At 35.3% G+C, this 12413-nt stretch overlaps 1 protein-coding gene across 2 annotated transcripts in view; it reads left to right on the top strand.

Moving 5' to 3' along the window:
- Positions 1-4269: 4269 nt before the first annotated feature.
- Positions 4270-12413, top strand: part of LOC149790172 (beta-alanyl-dopamine/carcinine hydrolase-like) — a 28994-nt gene continuing 20850 nt past the window's right edge. Inside the window, exon 1 of one of the 2 annotated variants that reach the window (XM_089973412.1) lies at positions 4270-4409. The gene's annotated coding sequence lies outside the window, so the exon portion shown is untranslated. Of the gene's footprint in view, positions 4410-9933; positions 10068-12413 lie in introns of those variants that run through there. The other variant, XM_089973411.1, reaches the window with a different exon arrangement.

The following is a 12413-nucleotide window of genomic DNA, read 5'->3' as shown; positions in this document are numbered from 1 at the left end:
ATGGTTTAGCTTTTAATATACAAGGTTACTTCTCTTGAATTCTTTACTGTAATTTATTTGATATATGGGGTTATTTTCTCTTAGACGTTTTACTTTGTTTGCTTTTTAGATTTACATGTATAAGGCTACTTCTCTTGGAGGTTTTTCTAGGTTTTTGGATTCCCAATGTTTTTTCTTATGGAGTTATTTCTGGTTTTCAGATTCCCGAGGTTAATTCTCTTGGAGGCTTTACCTCTGCTCTATAGATATATTTCTCATAGAGGTTTTACTATGTTTACTTTTTAGATGCACCATGTTATTTCTCTCAAAAAACATGTCTTGATTTTTAGATTCCCAGTGTTATTTCTCATGGAGGTTTGTCTTGTTTTAGATTCAGATATTATTTGTCTGGACGATTTTCTTGCTTTTTAGGTATGCAAGGATACTTCTGTTGGTGGCTTGACTAGGATTTTAGATATACAAGGTTATTTCTCCTGGAGGCTTAACTTAGTTTACTTTTAGATATACAAGGGTACTGATGAAAGAGTTTTACATCTGTGGGTACTGCCTAAGGATAAGTAGGTGTTGAAATTGTTCAAGTCTCGCTCCTGTTGAACCAATTATAGACTCGTCTCACTGTCATTCTGTATTGTTTGAAAATATTTTAGTCAACATCTACAGAAACAATCATTCGTATGATATTGTTTAATTCAGTACTACTACTATTTACAATATTGTTGTCATGTACACGCCTAAAATGTTTCACACATGTATGCTACTTCTGTTTGTATGAATCCTTTATGTACTCATCCTTATTTGTATTTTATTAATACAGTAGATATGTTGTCTAGTTTGTAATATCATTTGTTATCTATAGACACCTCACCATGTAAACATTGTGCATTATATATGTGTGTTATTGTGGATTGTACAAGCCCTCATGAAAGATTGATCAATTGACCAAATGAGCTTTCTCTTTATATAAAGTCGTCATTATTATTATTATTATTATTATTATTATTATTTAATACATAAAAGTTGAAGCTCCATAAAAAAAATAATTTATTTTCCCTTTTACATACAAGGAAATATAATAAAATCAGGTCATTGTTGGGAGATCGAAAGCTGAGGGGTAAACTTAGTATCATTATCCATAGATGGAAAGGGGTGGGGACTGTCATTTTGGTAAATTTTGATCCTTATCTATTGATGGAAATTTGTGGGAACATGGCATAATATTACTGGAATGCATGTATCTATCAATATATTTCCCCAGAGTTATGTTTGCAAGGCCTCTTTTAAACGATTGATTTATTTATCCATAAACAAATTTTAGTATAATTGGCTATTGTGTCAATGAAAAGCATATGTAAACCAAAAGTAGCAGTAATATTACAAGCTTGTAAAGGTAAAGTCTAGATGTTATGAATGTTTAAAAATTAGAATATTCTTGCTGACTCAGTTCCAATTACATATCTATGACAATCGTGTTTGTTCTTTTGACCTACATTCATCCAGCTCATGATTATTTTGAATGCGTGACATACTTCAAATGTGTCTACCATATTTACTGTATACTGTATTTCCTAGTAAAACAAGACCAGCTGCATTCATTATAGACCATAATGAGTCACTGAATATTCAGTAATATGCCAGCAGATCAGGGTTGATGTTTGTTGTACTGATCATGAATAAGGCTACCATTACTAGAAATAGAAGGACCTTCAAATGACTTCATTTAATAAACTGCTTCTCAGAATTTGACCATATTGAACAGGTCGCATCCTGGCATGAAGTTCTTTAAAAACAAATTAAAATGACACTGATGCACTATCAAGTATGGCTGCTATTACTAGAAATAGAATGACAATTAGATGACTTCATTTAATAAATTACTTAACAAAATTTGATCAAATTAAACAGGAACCTTCCTGGCATAAAGTTCTTTAAAATTCATTAAAATGATTATGATGCACCATCAAGTATGGATGTAATTGCTAAAAAGAGAATGTCCTTTAACTGACTTCATTTAATATACCAATAGCAGAATTTACCAAATGGAACAGTTAGCATCCTGCCAAGAGGCTCTTTCATATTTATTTCAATGATGCTGATTAACATTATTAAAAAATCAAATTATTCTTAACAACACACTAAAAAGAAATAATTGAAATTGACATAACATATCCTGGCGTAAGAGTTACAAATTTGTAGAAATGCTGCCGATTTGGCATTTAATAGTGTCACTGTTATTATAGACTTGGATCACTGGTCAAAAACAACATGACAGACCATTGACAGAAATCATCTTGCTATAAACGGCCATTACATTTATATAGCTCTTGCCAGTAAACAATAACATAGTGTTGCTGCAGCGAAATATAGAAAAATCAGGCCAAACACAGATATATTAGTTCGGGTCAGCCAAGCGCCTATATATATATATATATATATATATATATATATATATATATATATATATATATATATATATATATATAATATTTTGAAAAAATTAATAAATGAGCTAGCTACCCTAATTTTAAAAACAGTGAAATGGGAAACACATATTAATGTTGGTCTGAACAATATTTTACCAACTTTAGTTTAAATGTTCTTGTGTCAAGGTCGTTTATTTTTGTAGAAATGTTGCCAATCTCTAATAAAATATGATGGACATTACCCAAAAAAGAAACTGCTCAAGAGAATTTGACAATCGTGTCGGGAAAGGATTCTTGTACAGGGTCATTTCAAGATTTGAGAGGGGCCCTGAGTTGCCGAGTGGTCTAAAGCGATCACCGTTACTGATCAATGCCATCTCACCTCTGTCTGCGTGGGATCGAGTCTCGCGTTCGGTCAATGTGGGTATGTGAGAAAGCTTGCCAGTAGCTTCTCGTGGGTCGTTGGTTCTTTCCGCAGTTCACTCGGGTTCTTCCTCCATCATGGGAACATAATGACTGTCATTTATCTGTACCACTTTATTTACATGCAAGTAAATTCAGCAATTACAGATGATTCAACACAGCCTAAATGCTTTGTTGCTTGACAGCTCGTATGGCATATTGGTTAGATCATCCGCCTTGGATGTGGGAGGTTGCGGATTCAAACTCCGGCTGGATCATATCAAAGATTTATTAAACATGGTACTAGCAGCTGCATTGCTTGGTGCTTATCATTAAGAGGTTAGTGTTAGGATTGGTCGGCATGGTGTCAGGATAATGTGACTGGATGGGACATCACGCTACATCTCTGCGGCATGGTGCCCCAGGTACTACACGTCACTATAAACTGTCATACTGCAGATATCGTAGCGATATGACTCAAACGTTGTTGTAAAGCTACATTAAAAATAAAAAGACACACACACACACACTACGATTCTTAACAACCGGCTGGCCTAAAAAGTCAGATAAAGATATATTCATTAAATTCATTGAATTAAAAATCTCAAAACATATGAAGCAGAGAGTTAAACAGATGCAGGTTAAAACTCTTCTAAGGATCATGCGGTGACAAGTCCAAGTGTCTTTTTAATGTGTACAAATGGAAGCTGATTGGTCTTGTTGCGGATAGTCGAAAATTGTCCAGATTTATATTAACTTATGAGATGGACAGGACTTCTCATCAGGCGTGTACATTTTTTTGGAGAATTACAGGAGTAACCGACCACTTTTTCAATCTTATCTCGGGGCTTTTTGTGGAAGAGTAATTTAAAGCACTTTACCGATCACTGCCTTATCACCTCTGTCCAAGTGGGTTCAAGTCTTGGACTCAGCCATTGTGGGTATGTGAGAAAGCTTGCCAGTAGCTAACCGTGGGTCTGTGATTCTTACTGTGTTTTCCTTAGTGCATCGTCCACCAATTATACTGGCCACTATTAACAGCCTATCATGTGCTAAAAATGGCACTAACACCATAACAGTAATAATCTTTCCTCCTTGTGGTTGTTATTTCATGTCTCTTGAGATAAATATGTGCATTCAGAGCATATAATAAACAGATTTTTTAATATTAAAATATTAAAATAAATTCATATATATATATATATATATATATATATATATATATATATATATATATATATATATATATATATATATATATATATATATATATCTGTGTGTGTGTGTGTGTGTGTGTGTGTGTGTGTGTGTGTGAATAATAACAATGAGTGTTGGTAATATTTATTAAGAAGTAGCTAAACTCTTGGCATAGATAACTTTTCACAGGTCAACATCCCAGTGATTTATGTAAGCTTCTGCTTGATGTCGATTTTCGCTGCAGCTACTGTTCAGATCCAAGGTTACGGCTCATATGCATAATTTGGCAGCTTTGACTATCAAGGTGTGATTTTCTTAGTCTACTTCTTGCTAACATACACAGGAATGGTGTATAGTACTCTACTGTCTGTCTGTACCATCAGCAGAAAGGTAGGTTGTACCATGGTATTACTAATTATATCATTTTAGGATGCTAGGTTTATTTTGCAGATTGATTATTTTATCTTAAAATTAAAAATCTTCGCTTATATCAGTGCAAACTGGGCATGATGGGAAGAATGTATTGGATTATGATGGGAAGAATGTATCACAGGTATTTTTGAGAGCATAATGGGAGGAGTTATTTGGAGATAATTTTTGTAGCATAAAGAGAGGAGTGTATTAGACATAATTTTAGTACCATGATGGGCAGAGTGTATTGTGATATTTTTTTAGTAAAACATGTGTGTATACTATGTCCTTGAATTGCCCTAACATCACATGTCACTCAGATTCTAACATTTCACAATACCTTATGCAAATTAATACATACCTGTGGACTGCTGACCAGTACATACCTTTAGACTGCTGACCAATACATACCTATCAACTGCTGACCAATACATACCTATCAACTGCTGACCAATACACAGTACATACCTATCAACTGCTGACCAATACACGCCCTTTCAAAAGTATAATATATTATAGAACCACATGTTTGTGTAACATTAGTTTTCTTCTGTGTGCTTGTCTCTAATCTGGTAATACAGGATGTAAGTGCAAATAACATTTTAAATATTAGTGGGAAACGGGAAAATGGAGATCATTCAAACATAAACTGTGATGATGGCATTAATTTACAGCACACTGTTATTGATGAGAAACATTTATAATCTTGGTGAAATCTTACTATAATTGCTGGGACATTATTCGGTTACACAAATCCTTTCTCTACCTTCAGTCAAGTACACAACCACCTGCCCCCATTTGATATGGCTTGGTGGTAGAAAGGGTGCATATCTTTTTTGTACCATTATGATGTGAAACATAAGAAAAGAAATCGAGTTATTTTTAAATCTGTTTATGTTAATATTAGTTTGAAAATTTTGGTTATATATGTGAACAGAATAATGGATACTGTTGCCGTTATGAATTTAATGCCATTTTTCAGCACACAATATACTGGTGATACGGGATGTCAGTGCAAAAGGTATTTTAAGCATTAGTGGGAAACGGCGAAATGGAGATAATTCAAATATAAACTGTGATGGTGGCATTAATTTACAGCACACTGTCATTGATGAGGAACATTTATAATCTCGGAGAAATTTAATAAAATTACTGGGACGTTATTCATTTACACAAATCCTTTCTCTACATTCAATCAAGTACACAACCACCTGCCCTCGTTTTGATCATGGCTTGGTGGTAGAAAAGGTGCATATCTTTTTTATACTTTATGGTGTGAAACATAAGAAACAAAAATCCAGTTCTTCTTAATTCTGTTTATATTAATATTAGTTTGGAAATTTTGGTTATATGTGTGAGTAGAATACTGGATACTGTTGCCGTTATGAATTTAATGCCATTTTTCAGCACACAATATACTGTACATGGCGGTTTAAATGGTGGAGGAAGAACCCGGGAAATCCCTGGTAAGAGCCACCAACCCATTGGAAACTACTGGCAAGCTTTCTCACATACCAATATGGCCTGAGCCCAAGACTGGAACTCATATGGTCAAAGGTGAGATGGCAGTGATTGGTAAAAGCAAGAGCTTCGGACCACTCGACAACGCAGGGCCCCATCAGATGCTGTATATTTCTGATTTGGAACTGATCAATTTTTTTAAAAAAACCTGGTCACCTTTGTTGCTCTTAAACACTTCGTCATGTAGCTGTCCATTTTGAACTGAACGTATCGATACTTGTGACGTTTTCAAATCATCGATATTTGACATTTGTATAAGCGTGTTGAATGGTGATGTGATGTTGAAAGGAAAATTCTACATTTGTTTTGTTGCACATTTTGATCCAGTTGAAAGTAGGACAGGATTACCAATACCTGTATATATAGATAAAGATAGGGATTATCTATACCTAATTATCTTCCTAAGTGGAAATGCATGCCACATAATATTGAAGAAGGCAGACGTGAGGGTGAACATACCACTTACTGGAAGGTCTATTTTTGAAAAATAAAGCTTTCTACGAAACATGAAAATAAAAGGTCAATAACGTCAAAACGAAGCCTCTGACAAAACCCGAGAGTTTTTCTAATTGGGTTAGTTTCTTTTGTTACTTTATCTTTGTCGTTTGTGTTTTTCAAAATTTCAATAAATGTTTTGTTTACCAACCGTAACACTTATATGTGGTAGCACCCTCTCTGCTGCTGTATTATCTGAGTAATTAAATCATTATTATATCAATAATGGAATATTCCACCAATAGATTAGCTAGAGAAAGATTAGAATCAATCAGAAGATATCTTCCTGTTCGTGATTTTTTAAAACTTGTTGCAAAGGTTACGGAAAGAGTTGCAGAATCAGTTGAGGAGGGTCTTCTTCCCGAGTTAAAACAAACTGCTGAACAAACTGAAATGATAGCAAAAGGAACTAAACAGACGAAAGAGATTTTAAGAGATCATCCAGGCGAAATATTTGCCGTTCAACCTCCGGCTATTTAGTCACAACCAAAGCCACAAACTGAAGAAGAAATACTTGAAGGCGCTCCTACAAATGGCATTGAACCCATAACAGTAATAATGTTTCCTCCTTGCGGCTGTTATTTCATGTCTCTTGAGATAAATATGTGCATTCAGAGCATATAATAAACAGATCTTTTAATATTAAAATAAATTCAGTTATATATATATATATATATATATATATATATATATATATATATAGCATCACTGGTCAGCATGTGAACCAGTGTTATATTAAATTTCTTGGTCACAAACTTTGGCATAGTAAGGACCCCCACATATTCATCAAATATGCATCTTACCAGTCAGCCAACCATGTCTGTTCTTCGCTGGCGACCCTAACACTTTATAATAACACTGGACAACAAATTTTTACAAAAGTCATGTTACTGAAATAAAATTAGTCAATTCTTATCAATTTTTATGTGCTGAACACGAATATGACAGTCAAATTGCAAAATTGGCTCTAGTTTTTTTGTAATCTGCAAGAAATTAATGTTTACATAACGAAATGCATTCCAATAGTAAAAGGTCAACTGTAATAGCCTACCTATAAAAAATCAAGTCATTGACTACATCTTAGATTTCTTCGCCTGTCTCTTGTACAGCTGTTCGGGAGCATCTCTGAGGAGTGTCCAGCAGTAGTCAGCCAGCATTGTAGTGGACCATTTTTTCTGGTATCTTTGTTCCATTGTTGCGATATCTTGATGAAAACGTTCGCCGTGTTCATCACTAACAATACCACAGTTGCTAGGAAAGAAATCCAAATGGGAATGAAGGAAGTGAATCTTTAGAGACATATTGCAGCCAAGTTTCTTATACTTCATCAACATGTCTTCTACTAGTTCCTTATAGTTTTCTGCCCTAACATTTCCGAGGAAGTTTGTAGAAACTAGGCGAAAAGCATTCCATGCTTGTTTCGCGTCACCTTCCAGCAAGTTGTTGAACCGGTCATCTTTGAAAAGCTCTCGAATCTGAGGACCCACAAAAACTCCCTCTTTAATCTTTGCTTCGCTGAGTCGAGGGAATTTTTCATGCAGGTATCGGAATGCTGGCAAAGTCCGGTCAATGGCTTTCACGAAGTTCTTCATCAAACCTAGTTTGATGTGAAGGGGTGGTAGCAAGATTTTCTGAGCCTCAACCAGAGCTGGCTGTTGGATATTCTTCTCTCCAATGGCTACATTCTGCCTGTGAGTCCATTCCTTCCTCATGTAGTGCATTTCCCTTGCTCGGCTATCCCACTCGCATAAGAAACACATGTATTTTGTATATCCTTGCTGCAGTCCCATTAAAAGGGCAACTACCTTCAAATCACCACAGAGGTGCCAGCTGTACTTGTTATACTCAATGGAATTCAGTAGCTGCCTTAAGTTATCGTATGTCTCTTTCATGTGGACAGCATACGCTACTGGAATAGATGGAAGAATGTTTCCATTGTGCAAAAGCACAGCCTTGAGACTCAGTTTCGAAGAGTCCACAAATAGTCTCCATTCTTGTGGGTCATGAGTGATTTTTAAAGCATTCATGAGGCCCTCAATATCGGAACAGAATATCAGATTACTTTCCTTTCTGAAGAAAGGCTCCAAATGCTGGTGGCGCTTTCGATATGCAGTAATTGTGACATCTTCTTCTAGAAGATTCCATTGTTGGAGTCTTGATCCTAGCAATTCTGCCTTGTTCTTTGATAAGTCCAAATCACGAATCAGGTCATTTAGTTCTTCCTGTGTTATTCTGTGTGGGGTTGATGATGCACCACAGTGAAAATCTGGATCACTGCATGCTGATGGACCAGGAGAAGAACAGGTCGACTCACCTTTGTCTTCGTCAGATGAATCAAGAGAATATTCTGCTGGAGGTTCTGGAATAGGAAGTCCCTCACCATGTGGAACTGGTCTCAATGCAGACGGAATGTTTGGGTAGAGGAGGAACCAAGCAGAAGTAACAGTCATTTAGGTGGTTGCTTGGCTCTCTCCACACCATTGGGACTGCAAACGGCATTGATGACCTTTTGCAATTCAACCACTGTGAAAGCTGTGTTGTACATGTAGCACAGCATATATGCGGAGCCCAAGGCTTGTCTTGGTCACCAACCTTGCATCCGAAGTAAAGATGATATGCCTTCTTCACTTGAGAATTGATACTTTTCTTCTGGTTGGCAAATGTCACTTCCCCACAAATATAGCAAAAATTGTCCGCGGTATTAACACACTTTCGAGGCATTACTGTTCTTTATTGTACGTAAATGGATAAAATAATAAGTTTTATGTAACAGTAGCTTGAACTGTCTCGCACAACGTCTAAAATATTTTAAATGCTGAACCTATCTGATTGGGCTTTATATAGTACACTGCTTACGTCAGCTTCAGCAGCCGCCTGGCATTAGTATAATAGGCCTACACATGTATAGTACACTGCTGACGTCAACTTACTTCAGCAGCCGCATGGCATTAGTATTGCATTGCATCAGAAAATGATGCAATCAACTGTGGATGATGTGAGCATGATGGTATTATGCAATGTTACATCATTATTCCGGATGTTGCTGCAGTCCTACTGGAGAAATTTACACAGTGAAACATAGAAAATGAGGTATATGAATATCTTCAAAACGAGAGCCAATACAAATTTTTCACGGTTATATTCGTGTTCGGCACACCAAAATACTACAGATTAGGGCCTTTTCAAGTCAGTAATGATTTCACTGTTGACCAGTGTAATCAAAGCATTATATTTGTGCAATGATATGATATGATATATATATATATATATATATATATATATATATATATATATATATATATATATATATATATATATATATATATATATATATATATATATATATATAAGTAATAACAATGAATGTTGGTAGCATTTATAAGGAAGTAGCTAACCTCTTGGCATAGATAACTTTTCACAAGTCAGCATCCCAGTGATTGATGTAAGCTTCTGCTTAATGTCGATTTTTGCTGCAGCTACTGTTCAGATGCAGGTTACGGCTCATATGCATAATTTGGCAGCTTTGACTATCAAGGTGTGATTTTCTTAGTCTACTTCTTGCTTACATACACAGGAATGGTGTATAGTACTCTACTGTCTGTCTGTACTATCAGCAGAAAGGTAGATTGTACCATGGCATTACTAATTAAATCGTTTTATGATGCTAGGTTTATTTTGAAGATTTATTATTTTATCTTAAAATTAAAAATATTTGCTTGTATCAGTGCAAACTGGGCATGATGGTAAGAATGTATTGGATCATGATGGGAAGAATGTATTAGAGGTATTTTTGGTAGCATGATGCGAAGAATGTATTAGATGCATTTTGGGAGCATAATGCGAAGAATGTATCAGAGGTATTTTGGGGAGCATGATGGGAGGAGTTATTTAGAGATAATTTTTGTGGCATAAAGAGAAGAGTGTATTAGACATAAGTTTAGTACTATGATGGGCAGAGTGTATTGGGATATTTCTGAGCAAAATATGTGTGTATACTATGTCTTTGAATTGCCCTAACATCACATGTCAGTCAGATTCTAACATTTGACAGTACCTTATTCAAACTAATACATACCTATGGGCTGCTGACCAGTACATACCTTTAGACTGCTGACCAATACACTGTACAGACCTATGGACTGCTGACCAATACAAGCTCTTTCTAAAGTATAATATATTATAGAACCACATGTTTGTGTAACATTAGTTTTTTCGTGTGTTTGTCTCTGATCTGGTGATACAGGATGTCAGTGCAAAAGGTATTTTAAGCATTAGTGGGAAACGGCGAAATGGAGATAATTCAAATATAAACTGTGATGATGGCATTAATTTACAGCACACTGTCATTGATGAGGAACATTTATTATCTTGGTGAAATCTTACTATAAGTACTGGGACATAATTCGTTTACACAAATCCATTCTCTACGTTTAATTAAGTACACAACCCCCTGATTCAGTTTTGATCATGACTTGGTGGTGGAGAAGGTGTATATCTTTTTTTATACCTTTATGGTGTGAAACATAAGAAACAAAAATCTTTTTCAGCACACAATATACTGTACATGGCGGTTTAAATGGTGGAGGAAGAACCCGGGAAATCCCTGGTAAGAGCCACCAACCCATTGGAAACTACTGGCAAGCTTTCTCACATACCAATATGGCCTGAGCCCAAGACTGGAACCCATGTGGTCAAAGGTGAGATGGCAGTGATTGGTAAAGGCAAGAGCTTCAGACCACTCGGCAACGCAGGGCCACATCAGATGCTGTATATTTCTGATTTGGAAATGATCAAATCTTTTTTAAACCTGGTCGCTTATGTTGCTCTTAAACACTTCGTCATGTAGCTGTCCATTTTGAACTGAACGTATCGATACTTGTGACGTTTTCAAATCATCGATATTTGACATCTGAATAAGTGTTCTGAATGGTGCTGTGATGTTGAAAGGAATATTCTACATTAGCTTGGTTGAAAATTTTAATCCAGTTGAAAGTAGGATAGGATTACCAATACCTGTATATATAGATATAGATAGGGATTATCTATACCTAATTATCTTCCTAAGTGGAAATGCATGCCACATAATATTGAAGAAAGCTGAAGAGAGGGTGAACATACCACTTACTGGAAGGTCTATTTTTGAAAAATAAAGCTTTCTACGAAACATGAAAATAAAAGGTCAATAATGTCAAAACGAAGCCTCTAACAAACCCGAGAGTTTCTCTAATTGGGTTAGTTTCTTTTGTTACTTTATCTTTGTCGTTTGTGTTTTTCAGAATTTTAATAAATGTTTTGTTTACCAACCGTAACACTTATTTGTGGTTGCACCCTCTCTTCTGCTGTATTATCTGAGTAATTAAATCATTATTATATCAATAATGGAATATTACACTAATAGATTAGCTAGAGAACGATTGGGATCAATCAGAAGATATCTTCCTGTTCGTGATGCTCTTAAACAAAAACTGCAGGAACGCCAAGAAGCACCAGTTGAATATGCAGAAGATAAAGAATTTTTTAAACCTGTTGCAAAGGTTACTGAAAGAGTTGCAGATTCAACTGAGGAGGGTCTTCCTCCCAAGTTAAAACAAACTGATGAACAAACTGAAAAGATAGCAAAAACAACTAAAGAGACAAAAGAGATTTTAAGAGATCATCCAGGCGAAATAGTTGTCGTTCATCCTCTGGCTATTCAGTCACAACCAAAGCCACAATCTGAAGAAGAAATAATGAATGCGCTGCTGGCGAAACGAGTGTAAAAAAATAAAAAAATAAAATAAAAATAAAAAATTGTTGATATGATTGATAAATTTACCCTAGACGGTATTCAAGAGATAAAAGAGACTCAAGAATTATATAAAATTGCTATACATGGTTTTGAAGAACGAGAAATATATTTCAAACCTGCATATGTTAAATGTATTACTTCTGAAAAATGTTGTAGATGGTTATTTCGTGTACATTATG

The sequence above is a fragment of the Sinohyriopsis cumingii genome, chromosome 10, assembly GCF_028554795.1.
Source record: "Sinohyriopsis cumingii isolate HCF-2022 chromosome 10, ASM2855479v2, whole genome shotgun sequence".
NCBI classification, from domain to species: Eukaryota; Metazoa; Mollusca; class Bivalvia; order Unionida; family Unionidae; genus Sinohyriopsis; species Sinohyriopsis cumingii.
Note: the sequence above shows the minus strand (reverse complement) of the source record. Positions and strands in the feature narration are given on the sequence as shown.